This window comes from Myotis daubentonii, chromosome 5 (genome assembly GCF_963259705.1).
Source record: "Myotis daubentonii chromosome 5, mMyoDau2.1, whole genome shotgun sequence".
Taxonomy (NCBI): domain Eukaryota; kingdom Metazoa; phylum Chordata; class Mammalia; order Chiroptera; family Vespertilionidae; genus Myotis; species Myotis daubentonii.
Genome location: NC_081844.1, coordinates 6,589,970 through 6,605,218, shown reverse-complemented (window position 1 = coordinate 6,605,218; position 15,249 = coordinate 6,589,970). Strand labels below are relative to the sequence as shown.

Sequence of the window (15,249 nt, the reverse complement as noted above, 5' to 3'; positions counted from 1 at the left end):
CTTTTTATTGGAGTGTTTAATCCATTTTCATTTAAGGCTATTATTGGTAGATACATATTTATTGCCATTTTTATTCTTTATACCTTTCTTCCTCTCTTCCTCTCTTCTCAGACAAAAAAGACCAAAGGAGTTTATTACCACCAAACCAGCACTGCAAGAAATGCTGAAGGGTCTGCTGTAAGAAGAAGAAACAGAGAGGAAGAAAGGAACAAAGTCATAATGTTGTCTATAAGAGACTCACCTCAGAACAAAAGACACACACAGAATAAAAGTGAAGATATTGGGGGAAGATTTCCATGCAAATGGAAAAAAAAAAAAAAAGCTGGGATATCAATACTCACATCTGAAAAAATACACTTCAAAATGAAGGCCATAACAAAAGACAATGAAGGTCACTCTATAATACTAAAGGGATCAGTACAAGAGGATATAACCCTGGTAAAAATATGTGCACCCAATATAGAAGCACCCCCCAAAAATCTGGAGGACTTTCAGGGAGAGATTGATAGCAATACAGTCATAGTAGGGACCTTTAACACCCCACTGACATCGCTAGATAGATCGTCTAGGCCAGTGGTCGGCAAACTGCGGCCCCTTGAGTGTGGCTCTTCCACAAAATACCACGTGCAGGCGAGTACATACAGTGCGATTGAAACTTCATGACCACACTCAAGGAGCCAAAGAGCTGCATGTGGCTAGTGAGCCGCAGTTTGCCGACCACTGGTCTAGGCAAAGAACCAACAAAGAAACAGCCACTCTAAATGGCACAATGGATCAGATGGATTTCATTGACAGTCACAGAATTTCACCCCAAAGATGTAGAATATAAATTCTTCTAAAGTGCACATGGGACATTCTCAAAGATAGACCACATGTTAGGACACAAACTAAGTCTCTACAAGTTCAAGAAGATTGAAATCATATCAAGCATCTTCTCAGATCATATGGCTTAAAAATCAACTATAATAAAAACTCTCAAAAACAATCAAACACATGGAAGCTACATAGCATGTTATTAAACAATGAATGGGTTGCCAATGAGATCAAGGAAGAAATAAAAAACTTCCTGGATATAAATGAAAATGAACACACAACAACCCCAAATCTATGGGACACAGAGGAAGCAGTTCTGAGAGGGAACTTCATAGCACTACAGGCCTACTTCAAGAAACAAGAAAAATCTCTAATTAAATATCTAACCCTATGACTAAAATTATTAGAAAGAGAAGAACAAGAAAAGCCCAGAGGAAGGAAAAGGAAGGAAATAACAAAGATCAGAGCAAAATAAATCACCTAGAGACTAAAAAGAACAATACAAAAGATCAATAAAACCAAAAGATGGTTCTTTGAAAAGATAACAAGATTGATGAACCTTTAGCATGACTCATGAGGAAATAAAGAGGGAGGACCCAAATAAATAAAATCAGAAACAAAACAGGTGAAGTAACAACTGACACAACAGAAATACAAAGGATTGTAAGAAAACACTATGAACAATATGCCAACAAATTGGATAACGTAGGCAAAATGGACAACTTCCTAGAAACATACAATCTTCCCAAACTCAACCAGCAAGATTCAGAAAACCTGAACAGACCAATAACAACGAATGAAATTGAAGCAGTAATCAATAAACTCTCAGCAAACAAAAGCCCAGATCCGGATGGCTTCACAGGGGACAAAAACACTCAAAGAAAAACTAACACCTATCCTCCTCAAACTATTCCAAAAAATTCAAGAGGAAGGAGGACTTCAAAGCTATTTTTACAAGCCCAGATAGACGATACAAAGAAAGAGAATCACAGGCCAATATCCCTGATGAACATAGATGCTAAAATCCTTAACAAAATATTAGCAAATTGGATCCAGGAATATATTAAAAAGAGCATACACCATGACCAAGTGGGATGTATTCCAGGGATGCAAGGCTGGTACAATATTCACAAATCAATAAATGTGATACATCACATAAATAAATTGAAAGATAAAACTCACATGATCATATCAATAGATGCAGAAAAAGCATTTGACAAAATCCAACACCTATTTTTGATAAAAACTCTCAGCAATGTGGAAATAGAGATATACCTCAACATAATAAAGGCCATATATGACAAACCTACAGCTAACCTCATATTCAATGGACAAAACCTAAAAACATTTCCCCTAAGAATAAGAACAAGACAGGGATGTCCACTTTCACTACTCTTTTTTTTTTTAAATATATTTTTATTGATTTTTTACAGAGAGGAAGGGAGAGAGATAGAGAGCTAGAAACATCAATCAGCTGCCTCCTACACATCTCCTACTGGGGATGTGCCTGCAACCCAGGTACATGCCCTTGACCGGAATCGAACCTGGGACCTTTCAGTCCGCAGGCCGACGCTCTATCCACTGAGCCAAACCGGTTTCGGCCACTTTCACTACTCTTGTTCGACATAGTACTGGAAGTCCTAGCCTCAGTAATCACACAGAAGGAAAAATAAAAGGCATCCAATTTGGAAAGGAGGAAGTAAAACTGTCATTATCATGGATGACATGATATATACATAGAAAACCCAGAGGACTCCACCAAAAAACTACTAACTTAATAAATGAATTTGGATATGTAACAGGATACAAAATAAATATCCATAAGTCAGTTGCATTTTTATATACCAATAATGAACTATCAGAAAGGGAAACTAAAAAGCAATCCCATTCACAATCGCTTCCAAAATAATAAAATTCTTAGGAATAAATTTAATCAAGGATGTGAAAGACCTGTACTCAGAAAATTATAAAACACTGAAGAAAAAAATTGAAGAAGATACAAATCGGTGGGAACATATACTTGTTCATGGATAGGAAAAATTAGCATAATTAAAATGTCCATACTATCCAATGAAATCTACAGATTCAATGCAATTCCTATCAAGATACCAATTTCACAGAACTAGAACAAATGTTTTAAAAATTTATATGGAATCACAAAAGACCCTGAATTGCAACAGCAATCTTGAGAAAAAAAGAATAATGTTGGATAAATCATGCTATTTGATTCAAACTATACTACAAAGCCATAGTAATCAAAACAACATGGTACTGGCATAAAAACAGGCATATAAATCAATGGAACAGAGTAGAGATCCCAGAAATAAACCCATTGTTTTATAGTCAATTAATATTTGACAAAGGAGGCAAAATCATATGGACTAAAGATAGTTTATTCAATAAGTGATGCTGGGGAAAAGGACACATACATGCAAAAAAAAATGAAACTAGACCACCTTCTTATGCTACACACAAGAACAAACTCAAAATGGATTAAAGATTTAAGTGTTAGACTCGAAACATAAAAATCCTAGAAGAAAATATAGGCAGTAAAATCTCAGACGTTTCTCTTAGCAATATTTTTTTCTAATATATCTCCTTGTGTAGGGGAAACAAAAGAAAAAAATAAACAGGACTACATCAAACAAAAGAATTTTTGCAAAGCAAAAGAAACCATCAACAAAATTAAAAGACAACCCACTGAATGAGAGAACATATTTGCCAATGATGCATCTGATAAGGGCTTAATCTCCAAAATTTATAAAAACATAAAATTCAACACCAAAAAAACCCAAATAATCCAATTTTTAGAAATGGACCAAAGACCTGAATACACACTTCTCCAAAGAGGACATACAGATGGCCAATAGACATATGGAAACATGCTCACTAATCATCAGAGAAATGCAAATGAAAACTACAATATGATGTCACCTCACACCTGTCAGATGACTATCATCAATAAGTCAACAAACAAGTGTTGGCAAGGATGTGGAGAAAAGGGAACCCTAGCGCATTGTTGGTGGGAATGCAAATTGGTGCAGCCACGGTGTATGGAGTTACCTCCAAAAATTAAAAATGGAACTGCCTCATGACCCAGGGATTCCACTTCTGGGAATTCATCCAAAGAAACCTGAAACACTAATTCAAAAGAATATATGCACTCATATATTCATTGCAGCGTTGTTTACAATAGCCAATTTTTGGAAGCAGCCCATGTTTCCATCAGGAAATGAGAGGATAAAAAAGCTGAAGTACATTTTCACAATGGAATACTTCCTGCCATGAAAAGAAAGACAATTTCACCCTTTGTGACAGCATGGATGGACCTAGAGAACATTATGCTAAGTGAAATAAGCCAGTCAGAGAAAGACAAGTATCACAGGATTTTATTCCTATGTGAAATCTAATGAACAAATTGAACTATGAAGCAAAATAGAGACAGACTCATAGAGAGCAAGCAGACAGCACAGAGGGAGGGCTGTTGGGGTGGATGGAAGGATTGAGCAAAATATGTTAAAAAGAGAGAGAACTCATGGACATGGATAACATTGCAGGGAGGTGAAGGAGGTGGGTGGAGGTGGGAAAGAGAATCCTATCTAATAAAGAGGGAATATGTAAATTGACCATCATGCCATCACAAAGATGGCGGCACCCATAGCAGAGATGGACGGGGTTTCCGTAACACAAGATGGCTGCATCCACAGTGGAGGCCAAGTTCCCCTAACGAGCCTAAATGAGCAGTCAGCAGGGACCTGAGGCTGCGTGGCACTGGGCTGGGGCAGGGGACCTGAGACTGTGCCCCCCGCCTGGTGGAGCTTGACAGAGGACCTCAGGCCATGCCCCCTGCCCCGATGCCACACTGGGGGACCTCAGGCTGCACCCCCCACCCTGATGCCAGGCCGGGGGACCTCAGGCTGTGTCCCCCGCCCAGCGGGGATTGACAGGGAGCCTCAGGCTGCACCCCCCGACCTGATGCCAGGCCGGGGGACCTGAGGCTGCGTTCCCCGCCCGGCGGGGCTTGAAAAAGGTGGGGCTGGCCAGGCCTGGATCTCTCCCAATGGGGGTGGGGCCGGCTGGGTCGGGGTCTCATGTGATTTTGAGGTGCCGCTGGTGGGCAAGGACTTGACTCTGGGTCCTGCAGCGCACCCCAGACTCTGACAGGAGGAAGATTTTCATATACATTTTACTAATTTTCTTTCATCTCTGACACTTTTATTATAGAGAAAGGGCAAATAGCAATATTAAAATATTTCCTCTAATTAATCCCCTTTTAATGTGCATGAATTTTGTGCACTGGGCTACTAGTAGAGGGGATAAATGGTGATGGAAAACAAAATAAATAAATATAAAAAATATATGCATTGGCCATAGACACAGACAATAGTGTTGTAAGGGCCAAGGAAGGAGGGCAGGGGCTCAATGGATGTGAGCAAAGGGGCCGTTATTGAGGACATCTGCAATAGTGTCAAAAATACACAATTTAAATTAAAAGAAATAATTTTTTTTCACAGTCCTCATAGCACACACAAAAAATTGTAACTATGTCAGGTAATGGACGCTAACTAGATTTACTGTGGTGAACATTTCACAATATATACAAACTAGAGGCCTGGTGCACAAAAATTCATGTACTGGGGGTGGTCCGTCAGTCCAGCCTGCCCCCTCTCACAGTCCGGGACCCCTCAGTGGATGTCTTACTGTGGGGAGTGGACCTAAGCTGCAGTCTGGCCTCACTCTGTGGGAGGCGACCGAGCTCATCAGGGGAAGGTGCCGCCCTCATCACCCCACTGCTGTTGCCACTGCCGGCTACCGCAGCCGCCAAAGTGTTTTCATCAACATGGAGTCCAGTCCCTTCACCACGAAAAAATGACAACTTTCTTTAGGCATTTTCAAGATGTCTCTTTCATAGGACATGACATTTCTTTCTTTCTTTTTTTTTTATCCTCACCTGAGGTTATTTTTCCATTGATTTTTATAGAGCATGGAAGAGAGAGAGAGAAACAGAGAGAAACATCAGTGTGAGAGGAACACTTCGATTGATTGTCTCCTGCATGAGCCCTGACCTGGGCCCTGGCCAGGGAGGAGCCTGCAACCGAGGTACATGCCCTTGATCAGAATCAAACCCAGACCCTGCAGTCCGCAGGTTGAGGCTCTATCCACTAAGGCAAACCGGCTAGGGCAGGATATGACATTTCTTAGCCCCTCCAGCAGCAGACCTACGTTTTTTCCTCCAGGAGTGAGGTGGAAAAACCCTAGATCACCTTCTTGGATTCTTATTACCCAAGTTACCAAGAACATTACCAGTGGCATATGGGGAGCTTAGTCAATGAGCGGTCAGAAAAGGGGTTTCCTCTGTAACTCACATGCAGAGGCGGACGGCCAGCACACCACGGCCGGCAGGGCCTGTTCTCTCTGGGCCTCCCCACAGCCACAGTGGCAGGCAGGCCCTCTTCTCTCCGGGCCTGCACCATCTGTGGCTTGCCTCACAGCGCACACAGTCCCCTCCCGCCCACCTGTGCATGCAGCTTCCTCCTGAGCGGTCGTGATGTTACGGCGTCCTGGACAATTTGCATATTACCTCTTTATATATATATAGATATAGATATAGATATATATAGATATTGAATCATTGTGTCATATACCTGAAACTAATACAATGTTATATGTCAATCATTTCTGAATTAAAAATAAAATTTTTAATCTGCATGATCTGAATCATACCTCATAAGATTGGATGAACACTGAATCAAGTTATATATTATATGTAGTTTTATATATATATAGTACTAGAGGCCCGGTGCACAAAAATTTGTGCACTCGGGGGGGAGGGGGGGTCCCTCAGCCCGGCCTGTGCCCTCTCACAGTCTGGGACCCCTCAGGAGATAACGACCTGCTGGCTTAGGCCCACTCCTGGGTGGCAGAGGGCAGGCCCAATCCCTAGGTGCAACCCCTGGTCGAGCTCAGAGCAGGGCTGATTGGGGAGTTGGGGCACCGCCCCTATCATGCACAGAGCAGGGCGGATCGGGTGGTTGCAATGCCACCCTCATTCACGCTCAGGGTAGGGCCAATTGGGGGGTTGGGGCGCTGCCCCCATCACACTCAAGGCAGGGTCGATGGGCAGGTTGCGGCGCCACCCCCTGTCACACACAGAGCAGGGCCAATCAGGGGGTTGGGGAGCTCTCCCCTGTCACTCACAGAGCAGGGCCCATCAGGGGGGTTGGGGCTCCATACCCTGTCATGCACAGAGCAAGGCCCATCAGGGGGTTGGGGATCTCCCCCCTGTCATGCACAGAGCAGGGCCCATCAGGGGGTTGGGGAGCTCCCCCCTGTCACTCACAGAGTAGGGCTGATAGGGGAGTTGGGGCAGCGCCCCCTGTCACACACAGAGCAGGGCCGATCAGGGGTTGGGGCGCCGCCACTGTCACACTCAGGGCAGGGCTGATGGGGAGGTTATGGCTCTACCCCATCACACACAGAACAGGGCCTGGGGGGGGGTTGGGGTGCCGCACCCTGTCACACACAGAGCAGGGCTGATCAGGGGGTTGGGGCGCCTTCCCCTGTCACAAACAGAGCAGGGTGGATAGGAGGAGGTTGTGGCCCTGCCCCCTGTCACACACAGAGCCGCAGGGTGATCAGGGGGTTTGGGCGCTGCCCCCTGTCACGCTGATCCCGGTGCTGGGAAGCATATTACCCTTTTACTATATAGGATAGAAGCCTGGTGCATGGGTGGGGGCCGGCTGGTTTGCCCTGAGGGGTGTCCTGGATCAGGGTGGGGGTCCCCACTGTGGTGCCTGGCCAGCCTGGGTGAGGAGATGATGGCTGTTTGCAGCTGGTCACACACCCTTCAGGGTGGGGGTCCCCACTGGGGTGCCTGGCCAGTCTGGGTGAGGGGCTGAGGGCTGTTTTCAGGCTGGCGGGTGACTGAAGATCCAAACCGCTCCTTTTTTTCTTTTTCTTTTTTATTCTGGGCCAGCTTTAGCCCTGAAGCTTGGCTCCAGCTCTTAGGCCTCCACTGCTGAAAGCAGGTTTCTGGCCTTTTTTTACCTTCTGTATTTGAAACAATGTTGCGATCCTGCTGGCTGAAGCCAGGCGGACTAAAGCAGGTTTCTGGGGTTTTGTTTAGCTTCTATATTTGTAACATAGTTGCTTAGAGTTGCAGCTTAGAGGCCGGCAGCAGTAGGCGGGGAACATTGGAGTCCTCCGTCACTGAAGCAAGCAAGCCTCATGTTCGCTTTAAGCTGCCTGGCTGCTGGCCGCCATCTTGGCTGGCAGTTAATTTGCATATTGCCCTGATTAGCCAATGGGAAGGGTAGCGGTCGTACACTAATTACCATGTTTCTCTTTTATTAGATAGGATATATACATATACTACATATATATATACAAGGTATATATATGTAGTTTTATATATATAGTATATATACATATACTACATATATAGTGTGTGTATTTTTAAATTAATATTAGTGTTAGAGAGAGGGTCAGGGTTTGGTCTTTCAGTTAGAGTTAGGATTAGATACAGAGAACAGACTGACAGCTGTTAGAAGGGAGAGGGTTTGGCGGGCTGGGTGGAAAAGCTGATGGGATTTAGAAAAAAACTTGATGCCTTTCCTTGCCTCTCTTCTTCCCTGTCAGGCGTGCATCTCCTAAACTCTAAGGGACCCCACGAGACTTGCAACCAGGAGAGCAGTGGGCAGCAGCTGCTCGTCCCAGGCTCACCCCCTGAACCTGACCCAAGGCCCCCTTTTCTCTGACTTCTCAGGGAACCAAAGCATCCCTCTTCTGTTGCCTCTTTTATCGTAAGTCCTTTCTTAAAAGAAATAAAAATTTAAAGATCTCAGAGACACAAACAACAGTGTGGTGATGACCAGAGGGAAAGGGGGTGGGAGAGGATAAGAGAGAGTAGAGGGGGGATAAATGGTGATGGAAGGAGACTTGACTTTGGGTGGTGACAACACAAAACAATATACAGATGATGTGCATAGAATTGGTTATATCATTTTATTAACCAATGTCAACCCAATAAATTCAATAAAAATATTTTTAAAAGTAAGAAAAAAGAAAAAAATTATTTACTCACGTTGTAGCAAGTGTCAGTGCTTCACTCCTTTTTTGGTCCGACGATATTTCATTGTCAGGATGGATCACATTTTGTTTCTTCCCTCCTTGGTTAGCGGACATTTCGCTTGTTTCCATGATTTGGTTTTTGTAAATAATGCTGCTATAAGCATGCAGGTGCCGTGGGTTTTTTGTTTGTTTTTTGTTTTTTGTTAATCCTCACCCAAGGATTTTTTCCATTGATGAGAGAGAGAGAGAGAGAGAGAGAGAGAGAGAGAGAGAGAGAGAGAGAGAGAGAAAGAGAGAGAGAAAGAGAGAAAGACATTGTTTGGTTGCCTCCCACAAGTGCCCCAACCGAGGCCAGAGATTGAACCTGCAACCCAGGAATGTGCACTTGACCGGGAACCGAACCCGAAACTCTTTGGTGCACAGGCCAACACTCTAACCACTGCGCGAACCGGCCAGGGCAGGTACAGTGTTTGTTTGAAGACTGTTTTCAATTCTTATTTATTTATTTTTTTTTGCAGCTATATACCTTTATTCGACCATCAGCATTAGTTCTCGCCCACATTAACAGTGTAGATTTTTGAAAGTGGTGACAGGCACATAGGTGGCCACTGTATACAGCTTGTTTGGTGAGTCTTCAGCCTCATTTCGTTTTCTGGACAAACGTACCCGGATACGACATGGGGCATCCCTTCCTCCTCCGGCCCAGAAGCTTTGTTGAGCCTGGTGTACGTCCGCAGTCCCCACCTCCTTCAGGGCGACTTTCCGGGTGTCCCTGGGTGCCCGAGGGGCGCGCCTTGAACCCCCGCCCTGGGTGCGCTTGTGCATGTAGATGGTGTGCTCCCTGGTCACCACCTCGGTGATGGCGGAGCGGCCCTTCTCGCCTCCCTTCTTCGCGGGAGCCATCATGCCCGGCAAGTTGGAAAGAAAGAGCGTGGGGTGTTGTGGGAGAGGGAACTGTTTTCCATTCTTTTGAGAATATACCCAGAAGTCAATCTCCTCGGTCAGACGATAATCCTTAACTTAATTTTTTGAGGCCCTGACAAGCTGTTTTCCACAACTTGTGCACCATTTCCCATTCACACCACCAGTGCAAAAGGGTTCAAATTTCCCCACATTCGGGCCAGCACTGTTATTTTCATCTTTCCTTTGTTTTCAATGACAGCCAGGCTCCTGGGTGTGAGTTGGCACTTCAATGTGGTTCAGCCGTGCGTTTCTCTAGTGACTAGGGCGGCTGGACCCCTTTTCAAACACTATCGTGCGTGCTCTTTGGAGGCCTGTCGCGTCCTTGCCCATCGGCAGGTATTGCTTTGAAATCTGGTGTGTGCCCCAACATATACCTTGCGCCCCAGCTCCTTCTCTGCCCGCCAAGCGCCGCACAGCTATGTCCCTAACCACTGTGAGGCCTGGCCTTCCTCCTGTGGGCTCGGTCTCTGCACACCTCTGGGCCACAGGAGGTCTCGAAAAGAGGCTCCAACTGGCTGAGACCCAGAAGACACAGCAACCAGCTTTCACATGAGGTCTCCAGGCCTGGGGAACAGTCTGCCCCTAATTCCTGGTCAGCTGCCACCTCTGGTGCTCGTTACAGCGGGGTTCATGCCCTCTCATTCTCCACTCCCACACCCTCCCCCCCCTCCACCCCACACATACACCCGCTGTGACCCTCCCTCCCACTCCTGAAGGGAAAGAAGTCGTGGAGAACACCCCATGCCCTCCCAGCCGGTACCGTCCTCCATCGGCACCTATCCGCCCTGCTTCCCTCCTCCCCCCAGGCCCCTTGTTCCCATCTGGAGCTGGTCCTTCCCCCACATCTGGTCCTGTCCCTCCACACCTGAAGGGTGTCATCCCTCAGTCAGCCCAGCTTTTGTGTGCCCCTGACCTTCACCACTCCATTCCCCCCCCCCACCCCCACTCCGCTGGGGGCTCACACAGATCCAGCCCTGATCCCGGCTCTGCCACGTTCTGCCTGAACGAGAGGCCGATCCACCTCCCCAAACCTCAAGTTCCTTGTCTGTAGGACGGGCTTTGCCAGGCTCTAGTGAGGGTGGCGAGAGGGAACACGTGGGCAGGGCAACACTGGCCAGCTGTGCAGTAAATACATCGACTACTGTGTTTGCTGGTTACGTCCTGTTAGTCAGCTTGGGGTGCTGTAAGCAAGTACCACTGCCTGGGCAGCTGGCCGTCCACGATCCAGGTGCAGGCACAGTCCGTTTCCTGCGGTCTCCGTGGTCTTTCCTCTGGGTGCACCGCATCCCTGTTGTCTCCCTTTGTGTCCTAATCTCCTCTTATGAGGACCTCAGTCAGATTAGGGCCAACCCTGACAGGCTCATTTTAACTTAACTATCTCTCTAAAGGCCCAATCTCCAACTACACTCACGTTCTGAAGTACTAGGAGTTGGGGCTTCAGCATATGAATCTGGGGGGACACAGTTCAGTTCATAACACGTCTCATTGGAAAGCGGGAGTCCGTTCTCTTTCAACTTTAAAGTAACAGAAACAGCTGCTGCCCCATTCATCTTGCCTTCCCATGCGTATTCCTTTATCTTTGTTATTCAGGTGTCCTGCTGGAGAAAATCAGGCGGAGGGGGATAGAATCACTGGGGCCGATGATGAGATTTTAAATAAGGTGGTCAGAGAAGTCCCTGAACGAGTCAAGAACAAAATCATGTGGACATCTGGGAGAATACTGGTCCAGGCAGAGAGGATAGCATGTGCAAAGGCCCTGAGGCAGAACTGTGCCAGCATGCCGACAGAACAGCAAAGATGTGCATGGGGTTGGATCTTGAAAAATGGACCATCGTGAGCAGTCGTGGAAATAAAATAATAACCTTCCACCGTCACCACCAGGTTATCAACAGCCAACAAAGCTCCTGGGACTCAGCCTCAGCCTCACCATTCTTCAAGGTAGCCTGACCTCAGAGTCCAAGGGGTGGGTCTGTCTGACACCTTGATGCACGTTCTAAACCCAGGCCAACCACACAGTCAGTTTGGAAGTCACCCAAACTCTGCCCACCATCGGGCAAGGCCAGAACAAGCAGCAGCTGATAAGCTGTCTCTATTCTGAGCAGTTCCCATGCCCAGCCCTGACGTGATGAAAGCCACTTCTCTCTCCTTGGCTAAGAAATGTGAATTTGCTCAATGGTGGAAAAAAAAAATCTATAAATATAAAAAGCCAGCCCTAACTGGTTTGGCTCAGTGGATAGAGCATCGGCCTGCGGACTGAAGGGTCCCAGGTTCGATTCTGGTCAAGGGCATATACCTTGGTTGTGGGCACATCCCCAGTAGTGGGTGTGTAGGAGGCAGCTGATTAAGGTTTCTCTCTCTTTGATGTTTCTAATTCTCTATCCCTCTTCCTTCCACTCTGTAAAAAAATCAATAAAATATATATTTTTTTAAAAAGCCAGCAACCAGAACACTGTAACAACCAGAATGACCAGTCGCTATGATGCCCTCTGCGGCCAGCAAACCAGCCCCATCGTGGGTGAGGCTGCTGGCCAACCTCCTGTGGCTCCTCCCCCTGGCTGCCTCCACCCCGGATCATCCCCTACTATCCCAATAGGGGGCAGGGCCGTCCGGCCAACCATCCGCAGCCCCTCCCCCCAGCTGGCCCCACCCCCATTTGCCCCCCACCACCCCGATTGGCCCAAGGCCCCAGCCTGATTGGGCCCCGATTGGGGTGGGCTGGCCAGCCAACCTCCCATGATCTCTTCTTCCTCACAGGCCAGGCCCTGATCTGCCCCGATCAGGGCCGGGCCTGCCGGACCCCACCCAGCCACGAATTCGTGCACTGAGCCTCTAGTAAATAGATAAAACGATTGGAAATGGGAAGTTTATTAAGTTAGGACAGGATTTCAGTTGACTTTGGGGTCCTGTGCATTATAGGATTTTTAGCAGCATCGCTGGCCTTTGTTTTCAGATGCTAGTAGCACCCTCTTCCCGGTCAACAATGTCTCAGACTTAGCCCAATGTCCGCTAGGAGGCAAAATGATCACTGCTGAGAACCACTATGCTAGAATGCTAGCTGCTCTAACAAATAAACCCCAATGTTTTAATTATTTCATGCTCACTTATGTGATCATCTCTTTCTAGGCCTCAGTTTCTACATCTGTAAAGTGGGTGTTCACAGCTGATGGATGATGATGCAGGGATGCCACAAAACAAGGGCCAGGTTTTTTTGTTTGTTTGTTTTTTAATATATTTTATTGATTTTTTTCAGAGAGAAGAAGGGAGAGGGATAGAGAGTTAGAAACATCGATGAGAGAGAAACATCGATCAGCTGCCTCCTGCACGCCCCCTACTGGGGATGTGCCTGCAACCAAGGTACATGCCCTTGATCGGAATCGAATCTGGGACCCTTCAGTCTGCAGGCCAACGCTCTATCCACTGAGCCAAACCAGTTCGGCAAGGGCCAGTTTTTGTAAATAAAGTTTTATTAGCACACAGCAATGCCCATTCATTTACGTATCATTGTGGCTGCTTTTTTTGATACAACAGCAAACCTGAGTAGTTGTGACAGATACCATTTGATCTGTAAAGCCTAAATATTTACTCTCTGGCCCTTTAAGAAAAAGTTTGCCAAATCCTGCTATGGAATATTACACCATCCTTAAAAGTAGCATGCTAAGTCATGTTTTCCAGTAATAACATGGAAAGATAAGCATGATCTATTACTAGGTTGAAAAGAAGTTGCAGAAAAGTATGCATAGTAAAATCCCAGCTTGGCAAGAATTATGGGTGATGGTATTTTTTTCAGCATTTTATTTTATTTTTCATTTAAATTCTTTATTGTTTAAAATATTACATAAGTCTCCTTTTTCCCCCGTTGACCTCTCCCTGGCCACTCCCCCCCTCCTCCCTCCCCCCCCCCACCCCCCCAGCACATGCCCTCACTCACCTACTCTCTGTGTCCACTGGTTATGCTCATATGCATGCATACAAGCCCTTTGGTTGATCTCTTAGCCCCCCCACCCCCATCCCCTGCTTTCCCTCTGCGGTTGGACAGTCTGTTTGATGCCTCTCTATTTCTGGATCTATTTTTGTTCATCAGTTTATGTTGTTCATTATATTCCACAAATGAGTACGATCATGTGATATTTATCTTTCTGCAACTGGCTTATTTCACTCAGCATAATGCTCTCCAGGTCCATCCATGCTGTTGCAAATGGTAAGAGTTCCTTCTTTTTTACAGCAGCATAGTATTCCATCGTGTAGATGTACCACAGTTTTCTAATCCACTCATCTGCTGATGGGCACTTAGGCTGTTTCCAGATCTTAGCTATGGTGAATTGTGTTGCTATGAACATAGGGGTGCATATATCCTTTCTGATTGGTGTTTCTAATTTCTTGGGATATATTCCTAGAAGTGGGATCACTGGGTCAATAGGGTGATATTATTGATTTATTTGAGTATAGAGAACATAAGAAAATACATATGCAGGTATGTATTTGTGTTTATTGCATTCTGGGAGGATATACAGGTTCATAGTGGTTGGGATCACTGCAGGGGACTTCCACATCCCACATTTTTATGTTTTGGGTTTTTTTTTGCAACATGAATTACTTTTTTCAATCCAGCAACTTTTAAAATTCTTAAATTGTGGTAAGATACATATAACATAAAATTGACCATCTTAACCATTTTTTAAAATATTTTTTATTGATTTTAAAGAGAGAAGAAGGAAGAGGGAGAGAGAAACATCAATCAGCTGCCTCCTGCACACCCTCCACTGGGGATGGAGCCCAAATCCCAGGCATGTGCTCTGACTGAGACTTGAAGACTTGAACCATTTGGTGCGTGGAACAGCGCTCAGCCAGCTGCCCACACCGGCCAGGGCACAGCTCGACCCTGTGTAAGTGCAGAGCTCCGTGACATGAAGTGTACGCACAGCGCTGAGCAGCCACCCCCACCACCGGAATGTTCTTCATTTTGCAAAACCGAAACCCTGTCCCCATTAAACACTAACCCTCCACCCTCTCCTGCAGCTCCTGGCACCCACTACGTTCTTTTTTAAAAAATTAAATTTATTTGAGTGACATTGACTAATAGGATCATATGAGTTTTAAGTATATATTTCATTGATATAAAATCTGTATATTGCACTGTGTGCCCACCACCCAAAGTCAAATCCCGCGTATGAGTGAAATCATATAGTTCTTAGCTTTTTCTGACTGGCTTATTTCACTCAGCATAATGTTCTCAAGGTCATCCATGTTTTCGCAAATGGGAGTATTTTGTCTTTTCTTATGGCTGAGCAGTATTCCCCTGGCGGGGGACAGTGTGTCCCAAATCTCATTGTGTATACAGACCACATCTTCTTTATCCAGTCCTCTACCGAAGGACACTTGGTTTGTCTCCGTGTCTTTCTCACC

The 15,249-nt window shown here is 45.8% G+C and overlaps 1 pseudogene; it reads right to left on the bottom strand.

Annotated features, from left to right (window-relative positions):
• Window positions 1–9,428: 9,428 nt before the first annotated feature.
• Window positions 9,429–9,786, bottom strand: LOC132234077 (large ribosomal subunit protein eL31-like; annotated as a pseudogene).
• Between the last annotated feature and the right edge of the window lie 5,463 nt (window positions 9,787–15,249).